The sequence below is a fragment of the Diceros bicornis genome, chromosome 8 (genome assembly GCF_020826845.1).
Source record: "Diceros bicornis minor isolate mBicDic1 chromosome 8, mDicBic1.mat.cur, whole genome shotgun sequence".
In the NCBI taxonomy this organism is placed as follows: Eukaryota; Metazoa; Chordata; class Mammalia; order Perissodactyla; family Rhinocerotidae; genus Diceros; species Diceros bicornis.
In genome coordinates this window covers 33,319,893-33,343,952 of record NC_080747.1, presented here as the reverse complement: position 1 = coordinate 33,343,952, position 24,060 = coordinate 33,319,893, and the positions used below count along the sequence as shown (strand labels likewise).

The 24,060-nt window shown below is 41.0% G+C and overlaps 1 protein-coding gene across 3 annotated transcripts in view; it reads left to right on the top strand.

Moving 5' to 3' along the window:
• Positions 1–24,060, top strand: part of RBM47 (RNA binding motif protein 47) — a 152,339-nt gene that overhangs the window by 57,334 nt on the left and 70,945 nt on the right. For all 3 annotated transcript variants that reach the window (XM_058546939.1, XM_058546938.1, XM_058546937.1), the window contains exon 2: positions 3,555–3,640. The gene's annotated coding sequence lies outside the window, so the exon portion shown is untranslated. The remainder of the gene's footprint in view (positions 1–3,554; positions 3,641–24,060) is intronic.

The window sequence follows — 24,060 nt, the reverse complement described above, 5'->3', positions numbered from 1 at the left end:
GGTCCCACATCCCCTTGAATCGTTAGTCGTGGAAAAATTTTTGCCTGAGACAAAGCATTTTATAAATTTAAAGTACTGGTCATGCACAAACATCAGGACCCTTTCTAAGAGACTGTGTGACAGCTCTGGAGAGATCAAGGAAATAAGAGGCAGCTCCTTTCCAAGGCAATTATATAGGTTTTTACTCTTTGTGGTTGTGGTGGTGGTTGTAATCTGGCTCATAATTCACTGAGACGGAGGACTGTCATAAATTGCAGTCATTCATTATCCATTTGCTCTTTAAAGTTTATTTCTGCTTTCATGATAACTAACATTTATTGCACTTAAGTAGTTAGGTGTATTAATGAGCTCAAGGAATCCTCCCTATGAGAGAAGCGCCATTATTACCCATATTTACAGATGAGGAAACTGAGGTACAGTCACGTGTGGCTTCAACGAATAAAAAGAATGAGTTAGTTTCCTGACGTGAAATGTAAGATAAATGAAATTAAAAGCTTCTTAAGAAATGCATGTTCTCATTGATCAAAGTAGTACCCGGCTTCAAAAATCAGCGCTTGTCTTTACGCACATAATGTCCTTGGGTCGTGTCACCCGTGGCCGTGGTTGAACACCATGACGATTCCAGTCCTGCATCCCTGACCTTGACCACCCAGCATCCCTGTGTCTGTTCCCCTGATTCCTGCCTTCATCTCCTCCCGATGGGTCGCCCTGCCTTTAGCCCCTTCTGCATTGTGGTCAGAGTGATCTTTCTAACATGCACTTCTGGTAATGGCACCTTGCTGATTAAAATTCTCCAGTGGTTCACTGTGCAGGAAAACGTGAGCTTCCTTGCCTTGTTCAGCCGCATGTCCTGTTGCTCTCCACTGCCCACCCTCAGCCCAGCTAGTCATTCGCCAAAGATGCTGTGTCCGCTCATGTCCCTGCACCCAAGAACTAGCTGTTCCTTTTGTCTGGAAAATGCCCTGTCCTCATGTCATCCCTGTCTGCTGGGCAAATGGTTACTCATCCTTCAGGACTTGGCTCACATCTTCTTTGATTAACCTTGACAGACTTGGAATTATCTCCTTCCTGCTTTCCATTGCCCCTTGCATATTATAGCTGGTCACATTGTCTTGAAATGGTCTCGTTCCACCTCTGTGCCCCACTAATCTGCACCTTTCTGGAATGCAGCAACTTTGTCTTTTCAACTTGGCATTTCTAGCCAAGCTCTGTCCCTGGACTCCCTATCCAGACTCTCCCTAAGCCAGACCACGCAGGCAGAGAAGACATCTGTTTTATTCACCACTGCTATGCCCGGCTGGGGTCTGGCTTAGGGCCTGGCCTGTAGTAGGTGTTCAATTAGTATTTGAAAGCATGAATAATGGGTGTTTTTAAATGTCAAATTGCAATAGTGTTTCCCAGGGATTGCACTTGAAGAGTCACTGGCATAATCAAGCCATGGACATATTTTGTATGGCCTCACAGTATTTTAAAGCTTTTTAATTTGATACCTGTAGATAGAACCTGCCCTCTCCTGTTTACTACTGTCTACACCACTCCTATTATCTCGCTCTCAGTCCACATCACTCATTTGTTACCTTCCTGGGACATAAGGTTGAGGGGTGCAGGGAGGGAGGCAGAGTATTAATTAGTTTGCTAGGGCTGCCATAACTAAAAACCACTGATTCGGGGGCTTAACAACAGAGATTTATTTTCTCATGGTTCTGGAGTTCTGGAGGCTGGAAGTTCAAGATCAAGGTGTGGGCAGGTTTGGTTTCTTCTGAGGCCTCTTTCCTTGGCTTGCCGATGGTCACCTTCCTGCTGTGTCCTCACATATCGTCCCTTGGTCTATGTGGGAATGTGTCCTAATCTCCTCTTGTAAGGACACCAGTCCTGTTGGATTAGGGTCTACCCATATGACCTCATTTAACCTTAATGACCTCTCTAAAGGCCCTATCTCTAAATACAGTCACATTCTGATGGACGAGGGGGCAGGACTTCAACATATGAATTTAGGGGGGCCACTATTCATCTCATAACAGGCACGAACATGAACTCTCACGTACTGTGGCCTCTGCCTTGTGTCTGATGCAAGTTTTATAACATGTTAATAAAGGGGAACTCAGGAACCATCAGCGAGAGCAGTTTGCTCACCAAGGCAGAATCTGGACCGGCATAACATGCACCTGCTTACACACCTGATCTCCAGTCTGATCACTGTGATCCTGGGATCATATTCATGTTTCTCAGACAACTGACATTTAGTTAAAATGCCAGGTAGAACTTAGGTGCTTTTCAATTTTGAAATGTATACCCTGTATTCTGTTCACTCCAAAAACTGACATGAGGGCTGCAAAATTTCTTTGGCAAGGGTTTGGTGGACAGTAGAGGTAAAAGCCATATAACGACACGGCACCGCCTCCGTTTGCTGTAAGCAAACAGCCAGGTCCTTTATCACCCTTGAAACTGGCACTCGTGACACAGGTTAGACTCAGAGAAGCAAGTCAAATGCCAAGTTTCTGTGGGTCAAGGTTCCTTCAAGCACTGTTTGTTAATCAAAAGCTCAACCTCAGTTAATTAGGCCATTGAGTTGGGAAGAACTTTGGAACAAATGATTACTGAGCTGGATGGCAGGAGTTGGCAGAGCTCAATACGTATTTTGGTTCCCAGAGGTAGGTTGTGGACTCGTGGTCTTTCTTGGAGGGGGCGGGAGTGAGACTCTTGCGGAGTTTTATTCATTCTTGGTGGAGTAGTAGCATAATAAAATTTGCTGTACAGAGCCTGGCTAATGAAATGTATTTACTTAAAGATGAAGCTGAATAGTTACAGAATATTACTTATATATGGGCAGAAAAGCAAGATATAAAGGGCTTCCAAAGGTAAAGGAGCATTAAAAACACTAACAGCTTGCAATGCTTTAAAAAATTTTGAGTGTTTGGTGATTTACCCTAAAAGACCACAATTTAATGTGCCTCTGCAGAAAGAAATTTAAGTGAATATAATCATCACAGCTGCCCTTCATTGAGTGTTCTCTCTCATATAGGGCCCCAAGGGCTTCATACCTGTCATCTTATTTATTGTCACAATGTCCTTAACAGGGGGGTAACATTAGGCCTATGCTGGATGAGAAAAAGGAGGCTCAGAGAACTTGAGTAAAATGCCCAAGATCACCCAGCCAACAAGCAGTAAGAGCTGAGTTTTGAGCACCTGGGCAAAACTGTGAACTTCCCCTCCCTGTTATACCACTCCTTTATATATTTCCCCCTTTTCTTCTTGTCAGACTAAGATTTTCTTCCTTGAATATCCTTTAGCTAACATGAACCTGAATAGCCTTGCAGAATTGGAGAAAGGATGTGACGTATTTTCTCCAAGTATGTGGGCCAGTGCAGATTTCCTATACTGTCCGGTTATGTAGCTTTCCTTGTAATCCATGCACACACAAAGGTGTGTGATAATAATAAAACACCATATTTCTTCCTCTTACTCCTGCCCCTCCATTCCATTTAGTGATCACTAATTGCATATTCCTCATTAGCCATCTCTAGGTCAATAATGTTGTCTTTTCCATTTCACAGTTCAGGTAACAGAGGCATTAGAAGGACACCTTGCATCAGGTCCCCCAGCAGAGATCAGCCATTCCTGGGCTCACTGAGAAGGTTTGGTAAGTCAAGCTGGCTCCATCTTCATTGTGGCTCAAATGAACATAATCCAGGCATGGAGAAAAGTAGGTGAACACTGCATAGTGCTAATCCCCTCTTTTTTTTTTTTTTGACCGACACATTGTTTTTGCTTCTGGGTATTTGCTTCATTTATTAGGCCAGAGTGCCCTGTATGTTTGTAAGTACCAGTGTCCCCAGAGGACTCCCACAGTCAAAAAGAATGACAGAAGCTATATTTGAATGACTTTGCTTAAACTCTTTTAATACTGAGTTTTTCCTCTAGTGTTTACTGCATTTCATCAACTCTAGAATGCATTTTTTTCCCCCACAATTTAGCATGTCTGAAATTGGATACATCTTATGGAGACTTAGATTTGGCGTAATACAGCGTTCCTCTGATGACCTCTGATGTTGGTCATCCCCAAAAGACCAACAGTAAGGGTTCCCCACCTCCTATTTTTCAGACTACAAGGGCCTTTTTTGGGGGGCACGGGGGGTAGGGAATGAATATTCTCCTGACAAAGAGCTAATCAATAAGACGTCTATACTTATAAGAAAGAATTTAGCATTCTGGGGCTGAAAGAAAAACTGATTTTATTGGTGACTTCATATGATGGTTTTGAGACTAGTAGCCCTGGGACCTCATAAGCAGTGGTGCTGGCATTCAGAACCGCCCGTGTGAGATCTTGGAGCAGCCCTCCTAGGCAACAGATACCAGAATCAGACACTCTTATCCAAAGCCAGGTTCCCCTCCAGCAATCAGCATCGTAGGATTTGCAAGTAAAATACTCTATTTTAGAGTATTTCATTGCTGTGTCCCCAGAATGATTTGTCAACATCCATTATCTATGAATGAATCCAAGTCCACATTCATGTTAAATGTGTGGGAAAATAGCATCTCTATAGAGTTAATGCCACAGAATGGGCAGGATTCCCCAAGCCACATGGGCCTGATTTATATAGGCTTTAAGACTTGTAGAACCTCCATATTATAGGGCCGCATGAGTAATAGTACACTAATTCTGAAATCAGTAGGGATACAGGTAAATTGGTTAATAAACATTTTCTGAGCACCTACTCTGTGCCAGGCTCTGTGCTAGGTAATGAGTAATTTGAGATTAAGACAGAAAGGATTGGATTTCTGCCCCCAGTAACCTGCTCTAGTAGTCAAGGCAGACGTTAAATAATAAAAGAGTAATGAGTGCACTGAAGAAGAATTATAAAAAGTTTAAGGCAGTTTAAAACCAGAGGAGCTAACCTAAATGTTAATGGGAGGGGCAACCATCAGGGAAGGTTTTAAGTGGTGTTTTAACTGAGACCCGAAGGAGAAGGAATGATTTAGTAGGCAGAGGGAGATTGGGGGCAGGTGGTAGTGACTGTACCAAATGAGGAACAGCCTTTATGAGGGTCTCAACATGGAAGAGTGTGTCGAGTTCAAGGAATAAGCATGAATCTAATGGGGACAGAGGTAGAGGAAGAGTGGCTTTAGATGAACCGATGTCTGGTGTAAAATAAGGACTTAGTCAAATTTCTGGAAGAATCCTTAAAACCCCTTAAAGATTGATTTCAAACTGATGATCAGATCTTTTGCTTTTGTGGATCAGACATAAATTCTTCCTTCTCTATCAGCATGATTTCCTAGAGCTGGATCCCAAGTCCTGTTTTCCTGCCAATCCTTTGAATTCTCCCCAAATCTATGTTCTCAATTTCCCTCACTTACCTCCCGCAGGAAGGTAATCAGCTTCTAGTGAGAGATTGTTTTCATCAACGAATGTGTCCACCTTTCTTTTTCTCTACTTCCTTGATGGTGTCGGGGAAGAGTGATCATTGGCATAGTATATGATTCTCTCACCCAAAGGCCAGATTTTTAAAAAGTGGATGATTTAAATAGAACAGACAGAGGCCAGCTACGTGACCCTGCTTCCACTTTTGGACCATTATGAAATTCTCAGGTTTCAAATCTTAGTGCTCTATTTGACATTTTCTATCAAGAGTACTGATGAGCTGAGGTACTTTGACCAGTAACTAAATTGACAGATTTGGACATTTACACATGTACATGTATACACATACATGCACACATATACGTGGAACTCCAATTCTACTGAATCAGCTATCTCAAGTTTGCTAGTTTCTTAGTCACGAGTGAATTTTATGTGGTCATTTTTTGAGAGGTCTGTTGAGTGTAGAGGCTGACCAGAGCTAGATAGATCTTTTCTTTCTTTTTTTTTCCTTCTGAGGAAAATTCTCCCTGAGCTGACATCTGTTGCCAATCTTCCTCTATTTTGTATGTGAGCTGCCGCCACAGTATGGCCACTGACGAGTGGTGTAGGTCCGTGCCCAGGATCTGGACCTGCGAACCCAGGCAGCCGAAGCAGAGTGCACCAAACTTAACCACTAGGCCACTGGGGCTGGCCCTAGATAGATCTTTTTAACAGGCTTATAATCTTTTTTTTTTTTTGGAGATTCTTACCTCAGTCTGAGATAAGATTGGTCTGTTTTCCCCATACAGAAGGAAAGAGAATCACTGGCCATGATTGATATAAAGAAATTTGAACTTTTTATACGAGCTTTTGGTGACCTCTTTGGCCAATCCTCTTAAAAAGTTAACATCTAGATTATTACCTGATTTTTCTCAAGCCATAGGAAGTCTGTGCTCCTCCATCAAGACATGGACATCAGAAATCAGACAGTGGAGATCCCTAGGAAAGGCGAAGGGAAAAAATGGATTTTCTGATGGAAACTTTAAATGAGATAGTAAAACATTTTGAGTGCTGACCCTTTCCTACTCATCATAGCCTAGATTTCCATTCCTAGTAAGTTAATAAATTAAGAAGTGGATATTGTTTAACCTAAAAGTTGAAAATGGAAGTTGCTTTTGAAAAGAAGGAAAAGGTGGGCTGCTTAAGACATTGTTTTCTGTGGTAAAATGGCTCTTCATGTTTCTGAATTGTAGGTCTCTTATAGTGAGATCACAGATCTCTTAGAGACAATTTTCCCAAAATCCCTAAAAATAACCAGAAGGTATACCTTTCCCATCATTTTTTTTTTTCAAGAAAACAGACTGTAACACAAATAGGACTTAAGGTAAGCCTCTTATAGTTGCACAACTCGTGTGGTCCATATGATGAAAACTTGCAGAAGAACAAATACATGCAAAGGTCAAGCAAGTGAGGGGAGACAGATTCTCTTTTGTTTAGTCAGCTACTAATTGGGGCCTGTCACAAAATGACCTCAGGTTGCTCAAGGCAATCCCCAAAGGCAGGTTCTAAATGTGACTTTTCTGCCTCTTCACCTGAAAATAGCAGAGATTTTTTCCTATCACATATCACATCTTACTTTTTTACTTTGCACCATGTAACTTATTACTACACAGAAGAGGAAAAAGAGGCCTGTAATTTAATTTGATTCAAATTAATAAACCTACAAAAGACCCCGATATGAAAGATACTCCGGCGGGTACATGAGGAATACAAAGATGATTCAGACGTGATCCTTGCTCTAGGAGAGTTTAAGAATGAAAGTTTAAGCATTTAGTTATAAGAAATATTAACAATAAAACAAGAATGAATTAGAACAGCAATATCGTAAATCAAATATTTAATGGTATTTTTGAAAATGCAGTAGAAGTGAACATCTCTTTTCTCATCTATATCCGGATTTACCAGAGAGTAAACTCGTGACCCTCTTGTCTGGACCTCTCGCTTTTCTTTTCTTTTGTCTGATCTCTGATCCTGTTCAACAAAAGTGCTAATTCAGGTATGGGGCTTGGTGGTGTTGAGAATTATGCAAAAGTAACCCCAAAGTCCTTTGCAGCTTATAATCGTCTGTGTGTAATTACCACGAGGCTGTGACTCAACCAATAACAGTATGGCAGACAAGCGGATGTTTGCCTACAAAAGGAGGACTGTCTTCCTAAAAGGAAGAGATTTGTTCCCACCATAGACAAGGAAAAAGAAAGCTGTGGGATCAACAAACTGTGTGTCTTTTGGCAGAATAACAGGTCGATGATGGCATGACGCTTTGTAGGAGGGTATTTGGTGCTGTGGAGCACAAGGAGAATACTCCAAGGTTAGGAGGCTGAAATCTGTGGCTAATGTCAGCATTGAACCTTTAGGCAAATTTCCTGGGCAACACTCAAATGTCAGCCCTGAAGTTTCCAAGAACAAGGTCTTCAAACCAGTCATTAGACATGCATCAATGTTACGCTGAGTTGGGGCCTCGTCCAGGGATGTGCATTGGTTCAAACACGTCGCCCCCAGGTGTCAGCAGTTGCTGCAGACGGAAATAGAATGACACTCACTTTGGCCATACTCAAGTGTGTCTGTGCTGCTGGGAAATAATAGTAACAGAACAACCACATTGCTTTCGTCCGGAAAGACAAAAATTCTGTGTCTGCAAAGTAAGTGAGGTTCTTTCGAAATGAAGACCAAGGTCCACAAAAAACAAGGGACATCTTAAGCGAAGAATGAAATGGTTATTTAGGAGTCAGTCTGGGGTGAACACAAACCAGGCCTTTAAATCTAGGCATGTCGGTACCTACTGATTTTATTTTCATTTGCATTTGTGCAATCAATCACCAAGGGATTCTTAGAATTGTAAAATATTGGACTTAAAAGGAACCTTAGAGGTGATGATGAAAATAAATGATGAATAATGATAATGAAGATGATGATAACGTTTATTGAGTGCTTACTATGTGCCAGGCACAAAAGAAGTCTTTTACTTATATTATCTCTTGCTTGTATGGCCTCATTTAATTTCTACAATAATCCCATAAAGAAGGTGTTAGGATTCCTATTTGGCAAATAAGGAAACTGAGGTATAAAAGAGAACACGTAACTTGCCCAAGGTCACACAGTTAGTGCATGGCAGAGCTGGCACACACAGGCAGTCTGAGGCTAGAGTCTGTACTTTTTAACTCCTAGCCCCTCAGAAGGCCGAGGGATCCTCAGAAAAAGGCACATTCATTGATCAGAGTTCATTGACCAGCCAGAGTCCCCAGGAGTTCTCTAACACATGGCTCAGTGAAAATGACAAAGGGATGTATTGAAAATGACAGATCCTACGCTCTGAAATAGATATTTTATGTAGTTAATATGCAAATTATAAAGTGTCGTGGGGTTCTGTGTTGGCTTCCGGTTCCCCCTCACTAAGGAACTGGCTGCAACTCTTAACCAGGGTGGCTAAGAGCATGGATACTCAGATCTGGATCCCACACTGCTTCTGTGCCCCTTGAACTGTTCTTGCTCTGAGACATCTGCTTGTGCTTCCAGTTTCAATCATTTTGAGAACTTTTTAAAAAATACTAATGCACATGGGGCCGGCCTGGTGGCGTAGTAGTTAAGTTTGCATGCTCTGCTGCGGTAGCCAGGGTTCACGGGTTCAGATCCCAGGTGCGGACCTACACACTGCTGTTCAGGCCATGCCGTGGTGGCGTCCCACATACAAAATAGAGGAAGATTAGCACAGATGTTAGCTCAGGGCCAAACTTCCTCACCAAAAAAAAAGCAAAGAAAATGCCAATGCACAGGTCCCACTTATTGAGACTCTGATTTAATTGATCTGAGGAGGAGCCCAACCATCAGTATTTTTTGAAAACTCCATAATCGAGTCTCATGTACGTCCCTTGTGGACAGCCACTGGTGTAGACTTTGCTTATTAACCTGAGAGCATAATTTGTGTTCTCTAGCAGCTGTTTTTGTTTCTGTTTTTCCTACGGTTTGTGAAAATGGATTGGGCCTTAAAAACCTTTGGCTCCTAGGAGGGTGCTGTCATTTCTTGGTGGGGTCCTATCTGAGAAGGGATCCCCTGTTTACACTGCCCCATTATGTGTCCTGTGAACCACATCCATATATCCTCCTTACAACACTGCTCAGAATAGACAGTTTAATAACTCTGCACCTAAAATCTTATTGATTGCAACGGGCTACATGCCGTTGGTACAGCTTAAAGATCAAGGGAACATTTTTGTCTTATGACAACTCCTGCTATATGTGATGTTCACTTAAAATACACACAGACATAACATATACACATATTTTAGTTCCATGTTAGGTTGAGGGAGGTCTCAAAAATTTCATCTGACCCTTATTTAGACACCAGTAAGAAGAGGTTAAGAGGTTGATTTAGACTAGTACGTTGATTCTAAACTTAGGAAACCAAGTCTGGGGGTTGAGAGACAGGAGGCCCATCGAAATAGCCAGGCCGAGAACTCAAGTCCTTTTATGCTAATGGTCTTTTCTCTTCACTCTGCTGCCTCACTTAAAATTTTCTTTTGTAAAGCCTTTCCTCTCCATTCACACTATCACCTTCCTAGTCCTGGTCATAACTTTATTCCTGAATTACTGCAATAGCCATGGAAGGAAAAAAAAAAAAAAAACCTTGAAGAAACTACATCAAAATACCAACAATGGTTGAGTTGGAATGGTAGAGGTCCAGTTTTAATTTTATATCTGCTTTTCTCTGATTTATATTCTTTTTAGTAAACAAGTATTACCTTCCTAAAGGAAAACCACAAACCATTGGAATAGCCTTCTCACTGGTCTCTGAATGTGTATGTCCATTGTGCAGTCCATTCTGTGGCTTGCTGTCAGATTTGCCTTCCTAAAACATGTTTTTCTTCAGTCATTATTCCTGCTTCAACCTTCAGGGCTCCTACTGCTCTTGAGAAAAGTCCAAACTCCTGGAATCCGAAGGTCTCCTTAATCTAGCCCCACCCTCTGCCTGTGCCCTTATCTTCACCACACCCGACATGATCCTCCCTTCTTGCCGGGCTAGCATCCTCCCCGTCCTAGAACCAAGAGACCTCGATCCGGTTCCTTTGTTCATGCTGTTCTCTATGTGAAGAGCCCCACACGCTTTGTTCTTTCCTCTTTACCTCTCCAAATTTTGTCTTTCTAGGTTCAGCTCAAGTACTTCCTCCTCCAGCTCACTTTTGTCACTTTTATCTGTATCTAGGATGGCAGATAGGTTTTGTGTTATATACCAGGTCCAGGCAATTGAAAATATGTTGCGTGAAGAATCCTAAGAGCCTGCCCGTGCTCAGAAGGAAAGAGTTCTGTGATCAGTAGCGGTTTCTATCATAGGCACAAGAAGGCGAAGTGAGAGAATGTGTTATTATTTTCCATCCAGATCTGTAACCATTCTTCTACATCTGTGATGTCCGATATGGTAGTCACTAGTGCCATGTGGCTATTTAAATTTAGATTAATTGAAATTAAATACAGTTAAAATTTCACTTCCTTAGTCGCACTACCCCCATTTCAAGTGCTCAATAGCCACGTGTGGCTACTGGCCATCATATTGAATAGCAAGGATAGAGAACCTTTCTATCATTACAGAAACTTTTAGTAGCCCTGTTTTAGCTACATAGTTACATAACAACGTAAGAGAGAATATATTTATTTCATGTGTGTGTGCCTTGTTTTCTCAAGGATACCAAAAGCTTTTTATGGGCAGGAATCCTCTCTTGTACTTACTTCTTTTGTATACCCAGAGCACCTAGCTAGTGCTGGGCCTGTTGAAAATACTGTATAAGTATTTGTTGAATTGAATTTTTAGTACTAATTCAGCAATGTGCTATAAAGTAGAGTAGTAGAAAGAGAACAATTTGGAAACCAGGAAATGAAGTTTCTGGCCCCAGCTCTTCTGCCAATTAGTGTGTAACTTGGAATATCTCATTTAACCGAAGTAGGTCATAGTTTCCTCAAGTGTAAACAGTAGTAAACTAGGCTATATCAGAGGACTTTTCCAGGTTTGAAATTTTGTGATACATATGGAGTGTTCACTTTTAAACAAAAATGCACACACATACACTCAGAATGAAAACTAGCGGATTAAAAAATATCCTAGCTTATTTTAAATCCCATCGATCAAATTTTCCAAATATATAAGACTGTCATTTGAGGGTTTAATTCTCTGCCAGATCTACAGCTAAATTCTTCTTTGAAGAGGATCACAGCAAAGGTGAGCTGACTCCACAAGTAGAGACTGTCAGACTTGGGCAAGTCCGATGGAGAATTAGGTAGCCCTTGTCAGCAAGAAGGCGATGTAACATCTACCTAATGTTTGACACTATGTTCGACCAAACTGTATGCAGAGGTCACCAGCTGATGCTGCTCACCCTTTGAAGCTGCTCTAAGTGAGGGATCAGCAAACTATGGCCCCCTCCACTGTCTGTTTTTATATGTTTTGTATGTAGCTAAGGATGGTGTTTACATTTTTAAGGGTTTCAAAACGAAAACTTTGTAACAGAAACCATATGGCCTGCAAAGCCTAAAATATTTACTATCTTGCTCTACACTAATGACTAGTGACCTTCAGATTCAACTACTTTTCAAGGCAGATCGCTTTCTGAAATGTCATAAGGGCCTGTGGCTCAGCGATAAAACTCCATGTTCTCTGTGCTTTAAAGAACCCCGAAGACAGGGAAAGGAGATGGTGGGGTGTAGGCCGGGCCACATGGCTCCATCTGTTTTGTATCTGAAGCAGGCAGGGCCCTTGACTTGGTATTCTGAAGGTGGAAAGCGAGTCCTTGGATCCAGAGTCTGTGCGTTCTGGTCTTGACTTTGGAAATTTGATGAGTCACTGTTTCTGGCTGTGTCCTCCTTGACATTTAGCATTCAGAAGAATAAATTCTGAAGGCTCCTTGAAGGGGAAAGCTGCGGAAATCCTTGGTCACCCAATCTTATCTAAGGAGGGAGCCCAGGCTCGCATCTCAGTTTGTTCTTCTTTTTCTTTTTGCTCTTGCAGACACTCCTTTCAGTGCTTGAGGGATCTAGACTGAGTGTGCAGATACAGAGGCTGAACTGGAGAGGCAGACTGCGCCATCAGGGCTTAGGGCAGGGCTGGGACAGTATCTGAACTCAGACAGCAGCCCTGCCAGGCGGGCCTGAGGCAAACTGCAAAGTCGACAGTTTTAAACGTGAAAAATGACTCTACTTTTCCTTTGGACACCCCGTGGCCAGGTGTACGGCCCTTGGGTTTCCCCAAACCCACTTTCTACCTAGGCCTGTCTCTAGTCTTTCATCAGGTCTTAATTTCTCAAATGCACCTCTTCTTCATTTTGACACTCCAGTTCTGGCATCTTTTCTTTTCTGATCTACCCTTTTTTCTCCTCCCCTTGTCCCATTCTCTCCTCTAGGCTGATTTTCAAAGTTATATCACCCTCGGCTTCTGTGTACACAACTGTGCCTCACATCTAACAAAAATCCAAATTTACAAAACAAAAAAGATTTGAAAAGTAGATCTTCCCTTTGTTAAAGAAATTTTTCCTGTACGAAAGACTAGTATCTCTTTCTCTCCCTTATATGTTTATCACTTTCTACATTACATTATAACCACTGGTAATTGGGGGATGGCTGCAAGCAAATTCATTTTTGTGTTTGCAGATCATGTGGCACGGTGAGTGTATACTCTTGCCCCCATGCTGGATAATAAAAAAAATTTACTTTCCCTTGTTTGTTTACTGTTGAGCCTGAGCTCTTTAAATATATCCAGTGGCCTGGGTCATGATCATACAAAAAATAGGGCCTTGGCTCACTTACAACAATGGTTGCATTTGCTTCAGTTGGTGCAGATTCATTTGGAGAAATTCCCAACTTATTCTCAAGGATGATTCTAGCCCAGCACCAAGCTCCAAGTAGCTTCCAATTAATAGTAATGAGCACTGCCTGTGCACAATTGCTTCATTCTAGAATTCCCAGCCCGGAACAATATTGTTGTCATGCCCAGAGAAGCATCCATTAGGAAAGTCTGCTCCAAGTCAAAATGCTGATGGCCAGGTCTGGATAGATTTCCCTGACACACAGTCTTGGTTTTCACCATTGCTCTGATAGCAGAACAGACAGCTATGAAACAGAGAGAGAAGAGAAGTAACAGAAATTGATTTACTAAAATCTGAGATGCAAATATGCAGAAAGACCCATCATCTTTGGGATTCTCCATTATTCAGAGTTCAGTGTAAGCCTAATAATTACAGGCTGAGATTTTGGCGTCTGAGTGGGTGGGTTCCAAGCTTGCCTTCCACCAATAATTAGCTTCGCTTGTCTTCTTAGGGGTTCTGGTCTCTCATTTGCAAAATAGGGATCATAATACTACTTGCCACATAGGATTTTGGAGATGATTAAAGAGGTAATATATGTCAAGAATTTAGCACTGGGTCTGGTACACAGTGGGTGCTTAATAAATGTTGGTATTAGTGTTTCAGCACATGTGTGATGGTCTAGTGCAGTGTTTCTCAAACTTTTTGGGCTCAGCACATCTTAACAGGCAAACAAAATAAAGGACGCTCAATTGGATATAAACTTCAGATAGACAATAAGTAATTTTTTTAATATAAGTGTGTCCCAAATATTGCGTGGATACTTACCTTTACATTCTTAAAAATTATCGAGGAACCCAAAGTGCTCTTTCATAATAACATTAATATTTTTGCCTTTTTCACTGTGTTGACATTTGCACTAATGATGAAAAGGCAATGGTGGGTAAAACTGCTGGCATCTCAGCACAAAATAAGATGGTGGCACCAAAGTGTTCTAGTGACCATAGCAGTTTTTACCTCCAGGCCCTCAAAGTTGTTTTGTTTTGTTTTTTAAAGAGCCAGTTCAGGCCGGCCCTGTGGCTTAGCGGTTAAGTGCGTGTGCTCTGCTACTGGCGGCCTGGGTTCGGATCCCGGGCGCGCACTGACGCACTGCTTCTCCGGCCATGCTGAGGCTGCGTCCCACATACAGCAACTAGAAGGATGTGCAGCTATGACATACAGCTATCTACTGGGGCTTTGGGGGAAAAATAGAAAAAAAAAAAATAGCCAGTTATCCTTAAGAATGTACTTGATGAAGCAGGAAAATATTAATTTTATTGTATCTCGACTCGAGTATATATCTTTTTAATATTCTATGTGATGAAATGGGAAGTATGCATAAAACACTTTTGCTGCATTCCAAATTATGATGATAGTCTCAAGGAAAATCACTTGTGAATTGAGTTACAGAGTGAACCAAAGCTGCTTTTGTCATAGAACACCTTTTTTACTTGAAGGAAAATGACTATGGTAAACTAGATAAACTATGGTTATTCAGACTGGAGTATTTGTTAGACATTTTCTGGAATATGAAAGAAGTGTGCCTGTCACTTCAAAGGACACAACTGATAGATAATATTTGTTTCCAGTGACAAAATTTGAGCTTTCAAGCAAACGTTAAAATTTTGGAGAACTTGCATTCACCACCATGAGCTTGCCAATAATTAAAGGCTTTTCTGATGAGATTAGTTGTGATATTAACAAATGTGATTTTTTTTTAATGTTGTATAATGAGATGTGTCAATATTTGGAAGATCTTCACAACTTAGTAAACCAATATTTTCAAAATCACCAATTCATGATGTTACAGAATCATGCATAGGTAAAAGATCCATTCAAAGTACAACATAATCCAGTGGATTTTAATGTTAAGAGTATGAAAAGTTCATTGATATGGTTTCAGATTCTGCAGCTAACCTTTAAGAAACTATCTCTTGTAGAATTTGGATTTAGTATCAAAGAAGAATGTTCACGATTATCTGAACAGCCTACTAAAATACTTCCTTTTCCAGCTACATATCTTTGTGAGGTTGAATTTTCTTTATATACTTTGAAAATAACATATCTCAACAGATTGAAGGCAGAAGCAAATATAAGCTGACCTCTATCAAGCCAGTAACTAAAGAGATTTGAAGAAAAAGAAATTTGCAAAAATATAAACAATGTACTCTTTACCGTCTACTTTTTTGGGAAGTATAATTTTTTAAAAAAATATTATTTATGTTAACATAAGAGTTTACTATTGTTATTTTCAAGTAATCAAGAAATAAGTATTTTTAATTCCTCAGTTTGAATTTCTAATGTGGTAAAAAGCAACAGATACAACCCACATAAACAAGTGGGGAATGCATACTGTCTATTTGGTTGGTTTTTGTGGTCAAATGAAGGCCCCCAAAATAGAGTGTGTCACTAGATTTCAAAGTGAACAGGACAGATTGTCTTTGGGATAAGAAGAAGAGATGAAGGGGAGTGGGTGGGGAGGCCAAGGAAAAGGAGTTGCGCAGAACACGGCCAAACAGGTTCTGTGCAGAGAGCAGAGGAACACATAGGCACGTGGCTCTTGATTTGGGCAAATGAGATTGTGTACCGAGTACCTGGTTATTGCAGACATTTCATAAATGATACGTGTTTCATGGCATGATGTGATGGTTAGCTTATTTGCTATCTTCTCTTTATAGCCCACTTTTCTCATCCTCTTTTAAATACAAAAAAACAAAAAAGCAGAGCAACTACATCAAAACCCTAAACTCACAGGCCTCCACTTACACCTGGAATTTTCTCCACTGAGGCACTGCTTTGGGTTCAGATACTGTGTCTTCACATTTTTTTTACATCAAAATTCACATATGTTCCTTAACAGTAAGCACTGGACTCCACGCTGACGGGTGGGTGCAGAAGTGGATGCTCTGGTGCTCTAGAAAGCAACTGACACACACAAATACACTGGCCCAGGGGGGCCTGGGATACGTGACCCGAGGGAGGCACTAATAAGGAAAGACTCCTATCAAGTGGATAATTATTCCCCAGTCATGCAGGTCTGTCACTTTGGAGTTCTGCTCCTATTGGGTTTGTCCTTCTTCAGGGACAGCAGTAGCCAGCGGGTGGGCTATAGGGGTCAAGTGAGATAAACCTCAAAATAGGATAAGAGTTTGACTAGCCCGGAGGGAGGAAGGAGGGAGATGAGGCAAATAGCCGTGAGAGGAAATATGCCGCAATTAGCAGGGAGAACCGATTAGCCCAGGTGGGACTTCAGGGCACTGAAAAGAGGTGCATTTGAGGGCGAGGAGCTGGTCAGTGTTTGAGGGGCAGCAGGGAAATCCCGGTCTGTCAGGAAAGCCGAGCTTCAGTCCCTGTCCCAACTGCAGTCGCCCCGTGACCTCAGGCCACTTGTTGGATCTTGCTGGATCTCAGGTCTCTCATCGGTAGAATCTGGACAATAACATCTGTCTTACCTCCTTCGACGGGTTGTTTGATACATAAAATATAAACATAAAGTAGTAGAAAAATCGAATGATGAGAATAATTGCTCTCCACCACATCCCCGTGTGTGTGTCTCTCTCTCCAGGAAGCAAGGCAGAAAAGGAGGAAAGGAGGGAAAAAGAAGAGAAAGTGAGAGGACAAAAAAAGGGGGGAAAGAGAGGCCGGGATGAGACTTTATAAAGCAGGTAGCTAGTTGTGTTAGAGGGCAAGATGAATTCGTAATGAGGAGAAATGTGAAAGCAAAAAGAGATGGCAGCCTGGGCTGGAGGCTGGGGAGGCCCCGTCACCACGCCCCTGAAAGGCAGATAACTGGTCATTTAGGATACCCACCCAAAACATTACATTAGTCAGTCAGGCCAGAGAGAAGTCAATTGCCCTTAGTCACAGCACTAACCTGAGGCATCTGTAATATGAGGAAATTGAAAGTAAGATGGGACCTACATACCTAAGGTAGGAGGGACAAACAAATTTGCAATAACCCTTAAGATTTTTGAAATGTAAAGAACTGCTCTGTGCCATTTTCTAGGCTCTCAAATTGGGAGAGCTGTCAGTTCTTTGGGATAGCTTTCCTGGTTTTAGACAATTTTATTTTATAGATGAGAAGCGGGCTCAGAGAGGTTAAGTGATTTGTGCAAGGTCACACAGTTGGTGTGTAGAAAAGCCACGATCTCAATTCTATGTTCGGTTTTCTTTCTACCCCACTAGACATCCTAAAGGTATGAAATGCAGAATTCTGAGTATTCCTGGGGACTGGGGTAAGGAGTGGGGACAAGAGAATGGTTTTATTTGCCTAACCTGGCTGTGTGTATGATTCCAAAGCCACCAATTCTTCCTTCTCCTCTAGATGGCTTTGGTCTCCTTTTAGGGAGTAGGCTTGATGGTTGCTAAATAATTCTGCTTTCTCATTTCTCAGACTGTCCTACTCCAAGCTCCAAGAGCAGGTAGGCACGTGCTGCCCACATGGGCTCCAGACTCTAGCAGTCTCCATATGTAGTTTCCGTAAAACCAGCAGATGATCCCAGGGCACCCTCTCTTTATCTTGTTAACCCTGGTGGTACCAAGAGGCACCTGACATTCTGGGTATGCTAATAATTCGGTGCCAGCAAGTTTCTGTTATCCTCCAGTTGTAATTGTTAACTTGAATGGAATGCAAAACTTCTGGTTTTGAGCAGAGTTGGTTTTTAACTGAATTACTTGAGGGATATGGAAAACGGGGAGTACATTTTGTTTATCTTGGACGATGGTTTCTGAAAAGCTTTTTAAAGTTGCATTTACTCTGAGAAAGAAATATATGGTAAATGTATAGTTGCTACTGTGTCTATAGACTCACTGGTGAACTCTACCCTTTGTTAACTCTTGCCTTTGACACTTTTTCAGTTTAGCAAGCTGAGACTTGCTTGAGGATTAGAACAATGAGCTTATCATAATGCTGCTTTAAACACACACACACACACACACACACACACACACACACACACACACACACACCTCTAATGCCTCTAGTGTCAAGGTTTATTTCTGCGAGCCCTTCCTGCTAGCCCACCCCACTCCTCGAAAGTTTGGGATTTTTTATTTTCCCCTTAAGAGGAAGTGTGGAAATAGGGCCTGCCTGTTCATTTGCATTATTGTACATCACACGATATCCTTGCGACCATTATATTGTGTTCTCTCAATGGTGTTTGCTCTGAGGGTGGGACACAGGGCTGTTTAGTGTCTCGTAAAACATTTACCAAAAGCACTGAGCCATGGTTTTGAAGGGCATTCCGTTGCCAGAGTGTGGGAGGAGAGAGAGAGAGCAGGGGAAGGAGAGCTCCTGGTGTTTGGCAGGTACTTGTTTCATACTTCAGTATTGATAAATATTTTAAATTTCAGGTTACATACAATTCGGGTCCCCTTCTGCGGAAGGGGTGGGAATGGTGAGGGGAGGAAGGGGGCAGAAGTAATTTCTTTACAGACTGTATTTTTTGGTGGCTCGGAGTTCCTGGGTAATTGTAATCTTCAGTTTCGATCAAGTGTTGTTTTCGGTTTTACTGGAGGGACGTGCGCGTCATGGAGAGTGAGGGGAAATCTACCTGTGCTTGAGGTTTCCCAGTGGTCTGCATCAGATGGTAGTGTTTGCTTTAGCAAAGAATTCGGAACCAGGTGCAGAGTTTCTAAGAGGCGACGTGTAACCTTGCGATTTGCACTTCGTATGCCCCGTGACTCATTCCATTAAAAGCTTTTGCTAAATGGTGGCTCTGGTTTCACGATAATACTTTTAAACTTTATTTTCCTCATTCTGTTAAATTTTGACAAGATAACAAATTAAAGGTCAGCTCGATAGACTGCTTCTTATCTTCAAATCTGTGTTTTTAAAATGCAGCTGCTAGGAATGATTGTATATGCTGGTCACAGAGAGTTCTGCAGAAACTAATGACTAAATACTTCTTGGGAATACTAAGTATTTATCTTCTAGCTTGGGTTTTTTTGTAGAAAATATGAGAATATATGATAAAACTAGAGCCTTAATCAAATGTTTACATTTGATCAATTGTAATAATGAAATCCTGACACAGATACCTGCAACCGTGTTATTAGTGGCTAAAACACAAACAGTAAAAAGGAAAATCTAGAAAAAGAATAGCTCCAAAAGACTTCTGTAATGGCCAGTTCTTGGGGAAAGGAGTTGCAGTATATTATATGCAATTTAACAAACATATGGAATCTTTGGCCTGTTTACTGTATTTTATAGTAGGAGACGCAAGTATGAAGATGGTACTAAAGTTAAGAGCCCGCTGATTATGAAAGATCGTGATTTGGGTACATTTTGCCCCAGTGACACTGGCATTGCAAAATGGCTGGAAGAAATGATTGTTTCAGAATTAGAGGAAACTTCCTTCATGGGAAAAACTTCACCGTGGCTTTGTGTATTTAGGCAAATAAGACTAAATCTAACCGCTGTGGAGGTCAAAAGACATCGAGTTCACCCAAGAGGGAGCAGAGTCGATTATTTTTATATGCCTATCAGAAAATTGAGTTTAGCAGCGAGTCATTTCACTACCTCGATCACTGAAAGTTTATGTAGCTTTCGACAGGTGGATTGAATTTTTCTTACCTCTCTTTTAAGATTTCGAAATAGGGGTAAGAATCTTTGCTGTCTATTTGTCTGTCCCATAGATATACTGAGATTGCTTACGAGTCTGTCAAACTTTTGACCTGTGATACCACGTAAATGCAAGACAGACCCTGACCAGTGAAGGAGCTCATGCATTAATTCCACTGTCTCTAAATTAGATCGATGTAGTTGTATGCTTGAAATGTTATCAGAGGAACAGAAAGACTCTGGGAAAAAGTCTAAAAATAAACCATTTCCAGATACTTGTCATTCCCTTTATTTCTTTGGGAAAATCCTTATTTGGTGCAGTTCCTTTATTTAGCTTTTTCAAATTTCAAATCCCAAAGATCTATATGGAATTGTAAGAAACTAAGGTCACCAAAGGCTACATTTATGTCTCTTGTTAGGAGTTCTTACAGTTACATGATAGTTTGTTGATGGATCAAGTCATAATCAAATCAAGCCATGAATCAATTGGCCTATATCTCTGGCATTTTAAACTTTGCTATTACATGTGATATAATAATGCTTCTGTATCAGATTGGCGTTATAAGGCATATAATTGAGTCAAGTCTGTCTACAAAGGTTGTTGTCATCTGTTGCTTCTGTCCTTCAGACTGCAAGTTCTTTTTTTTTTTTTTAAAGATTGTATTTATTTATTTTTTCCCCCCAAAGCCCCAGTAGATAGTTGTATGTCATAGCTGCACATCCTTCTAGTTGCTGTATGTGGGACGCGGCCTCAGCATGGCCGGAGAAGCGGTGCGTCGGTGTGCGCCCGGGATCCGAACCCGGGCCGCCAGCAGCGGAGCACACGCACTTAACCGCTAAGCTACGGGGCCGGCCAAGACTGCAAGTTCTTAATTTGTAATATGTCATGAAGGTGAACTCTCTGGGAACAATAATAGGTCCCAAAATAGGTGGTGATTTGCAACATGCAATAATGCCCAACAAGTCAGGGCTGTTTTGGCTTGTTTGAACAGAGTTGTCATGCAAAGACATGAGTAGGTGACACCCACCTCTCAAGATGATTTTGGGTGACTGTGCTAGAAAAGTCACATTCATGGGAGCTTGGGGGCAGAACTATACAGGCAAGCTAGAGGAATCATCATAAAGACTGGGTATATTTTTGGCTGGTTTTGTTTTGGTAGGATGAAATAAAAACTGGATATGTGTAGGTTAGCTGAGCAATGACTAAAAATCCTTCACTTGTCTAGTAACTCAAGGTTTTAAGTAAGGCAAAAAACAGTCCTCACAGCAGCCAAAATTAATGCCATTAAGTCCATCAGGGCCTCACTCAGGGGCTGTTGACTCTTGATTTAGGCAGCTTTCAATTAAATTCCTGGTTTCTCAATGCACAATAAATCAGAACTCTTTCTTCTCCTCTTGGTTGGCTAATGATCATTCATTCATGCATGCATTCATTCATTCATTCAACGAAATCTCACTAAGGTCTCATTCTGGGCTAGATTCTCATCTCTCAGTTCTTAAATGTCACTTTAGGTCCTATACTTTCCCATTTAAGATAGTCATCATTCTTGTTCTATATGTGCCTCCTCTGCTAAAATGTTAAGTTCCTTTAGGTTGTGGATCATGAGTGTCTTATTCACCACTATATCTCCAGTCCTTTGCGCATACTAGGCATCCAAAAACTATGTACCAAATATATGAATAAATGAATGAGAGAAAGCAAATGAGAAGGACCAGGATGGTTAGAGGCAGGCACGCAACAGTGAAAAATAACAGGCAAGCTAACAATAACAGATAACAGGGAAGTGGCAACAATGACTGTCATCAGTATAGAAGCAGTGGCCCCTGAAGCTGTCACTCCATCTCAGCCCAGCTCTCCCATGTAAGTTTCTAAGGATGACCTTGGTTCACCGAGAAGAAGAATGTGCTCAACAGCATCTGTTTAAAATGATAGTGAGGACTACAAATCATTTCATGAAGATTTTTATCCAAGAAAGTAATAGTTTTCTTGCTTAAATGGCTAAATTCATATTTGGAAAATTTCATTTTTGAGTAATTCTTTATTCCTACAATTATGAGGTACCAATGAATACATTAATCACTCATGTAAATGTAAAAAGAGCCTGGAAGAATACATGAGAGAAAAACTACCATGAATTAAGATTAAGTCAAATAGTGCTTTGAAAAAAAGGTTATTTTAAATATTATTTATTGAAGTTAACATAAAGGCAGTAAAATGCACAACTCTTAAGTATACAGCTTGATGAATTTTGACATATGTATGCACCTGTGTAACCACCACTCAGATCAAGGTACAGAACATTTTCAGTGTCCCAGAGGCTCCTTTGTGCCTCTCCTCCTGCCACCCCCCTCATCCCCTCACTCCCTCCAGGTAGCTATTATTCTGACTTCTGTCACCATAGATTAGCCTTAGCTGTTCTTGAACTTCATAAAATGGAATCATCCAGTAGGTGTTCTTTTGTATCTGGCTTCTTTTCACTCAACATTATGCCTGTGACATTCATCCACATTGTTTCATGTAGCTGTAATTTATTCCTTCATTGCTGCATGGTATTCCTTTGCAAGAACAGAACACAATTTAATACACTTGATGGGAATTAAAAACATGACTATATGAGCTGAAAACCATTCCGTGTGTGTGCCAGCTCTTTAAAGTTAAGTGATCTCATAAAGAGTGGGATGGAAATGTTATCACCTGTAAAGGGCGGAAGGAGAGAAGTCTGTTTCTGGGAGTGTATTTGCTAAGTGCTCTGCGAGGGCTGTTTATTTAACTGAAACCATTGCCCTAGAAGGCGACTGCCACTGTTTTGCAGATGAGGAAATTGAGCCTGAGAAAAGTTTCATGACTTCACAATTGGTCTGAACGAAACACGCAAGTTAGTTACAGCAGAGAGCACTCCGGTCTGGCAGAGATGATGCCAGATGGCTGTTGAGGCTGTGCCACCTTATTAACGAAGACTCAGCTTTTAGACGATGGTGCAGACTTGCGTATCTTCTGTTGGAAAGCTGGCCATTGACCTGACTTTTCTCAGGTCATTTTCTCTCTCTTACCCTTCAAAGTTTGCTTTGTTTTGAAAAGAAGGCTATCGTGTATTTTTCATTCCTACCTTTGTTTATGAATTATTTTTTGCTTATGAATAATTTTTATAATGCATGTGGTATATTCTAAAATCTGTATTTAGCAACTTTTGAGGTTTTTTATTTTTTAAAATCACGTTTTAATATCTATGCATGAAGAAATATTCAGTCACCATAAGAAAGGTGGGTGAATTTCAAGTCAGAATTGCTGAGAAATTTCCTGGGAGGCAAAAGTCACGTCTTCCAACGTGGGGTTTGAAGTGCTTTTAATTCAAACTCACAGAAGGCTCTGCATGCTGACCCAATGGATGTCAAAGTCTCTGACTCAACTGAACATCTTGAAAATGAACAAAGTTTCTAAATTTCCTTTTCATTACAACCTTCCTCGATTTTCCATCCTACAAATATATGCATTCACAAATATTCCGTTCTTACTTCAAAAGTTACCAGAGACTTACTCAGAATGTCCTTTACTTAGAATAACAAAAGGGAGCGTATGCCCTTTAGATTTTTTCCTAGTTGGGGATGAAAGAGGTTATGTTTTTAACTTTGCATTAATATTATAAAGCGTATCAGTGTGGTCAGGTCATCATTCCAGTGAGGCCGCAGATAAGCTGGTTAGCCCACCCTTTGTCCAATGGAAGACAAGAAAATACCCTGATAGTGTGTCAGTCAAACATTTTAAGTCACTTCTATAAAGAGCAAGAGATGCCCAGATTCTCTGCTTCAAAGGCTGTATTATTTTCTCAGTTAGTAGAAAGCCCCTTCCATAGGGGACCCTTGAAAGCAGTCATCAAAGATTTGATCTGATTCTTTATAACTTTATGAACAACCACAGAAACAATGTCTTGTATTTGTATGCTTTTAAAAATACTTTGTCAAATAATTTTTATGGTTACCTTTTTTTAAAATTCTGAGATGTAAAATATACCCCTCTTATATATGAGAAAGCTGAAATAGAAAAGCTAAGGTCACACCTCTGGTTAGTGAAAGACCTGACATCTAGATTTTCTACCTCCACGGTGCCCAACTCTTCCCACTGGCCCACATTCCCACCTACACAGTGCTTGGTGAACTGCGTGAGCCGTTAAAAACAGCACTCCCTCAACAACACTCTGGTCTATGATGGATTCTCAAATCACACTATTTGATTGTCTATGTACTATGTGTCAAGCATTGCACCAGCTGCTTTATATGTA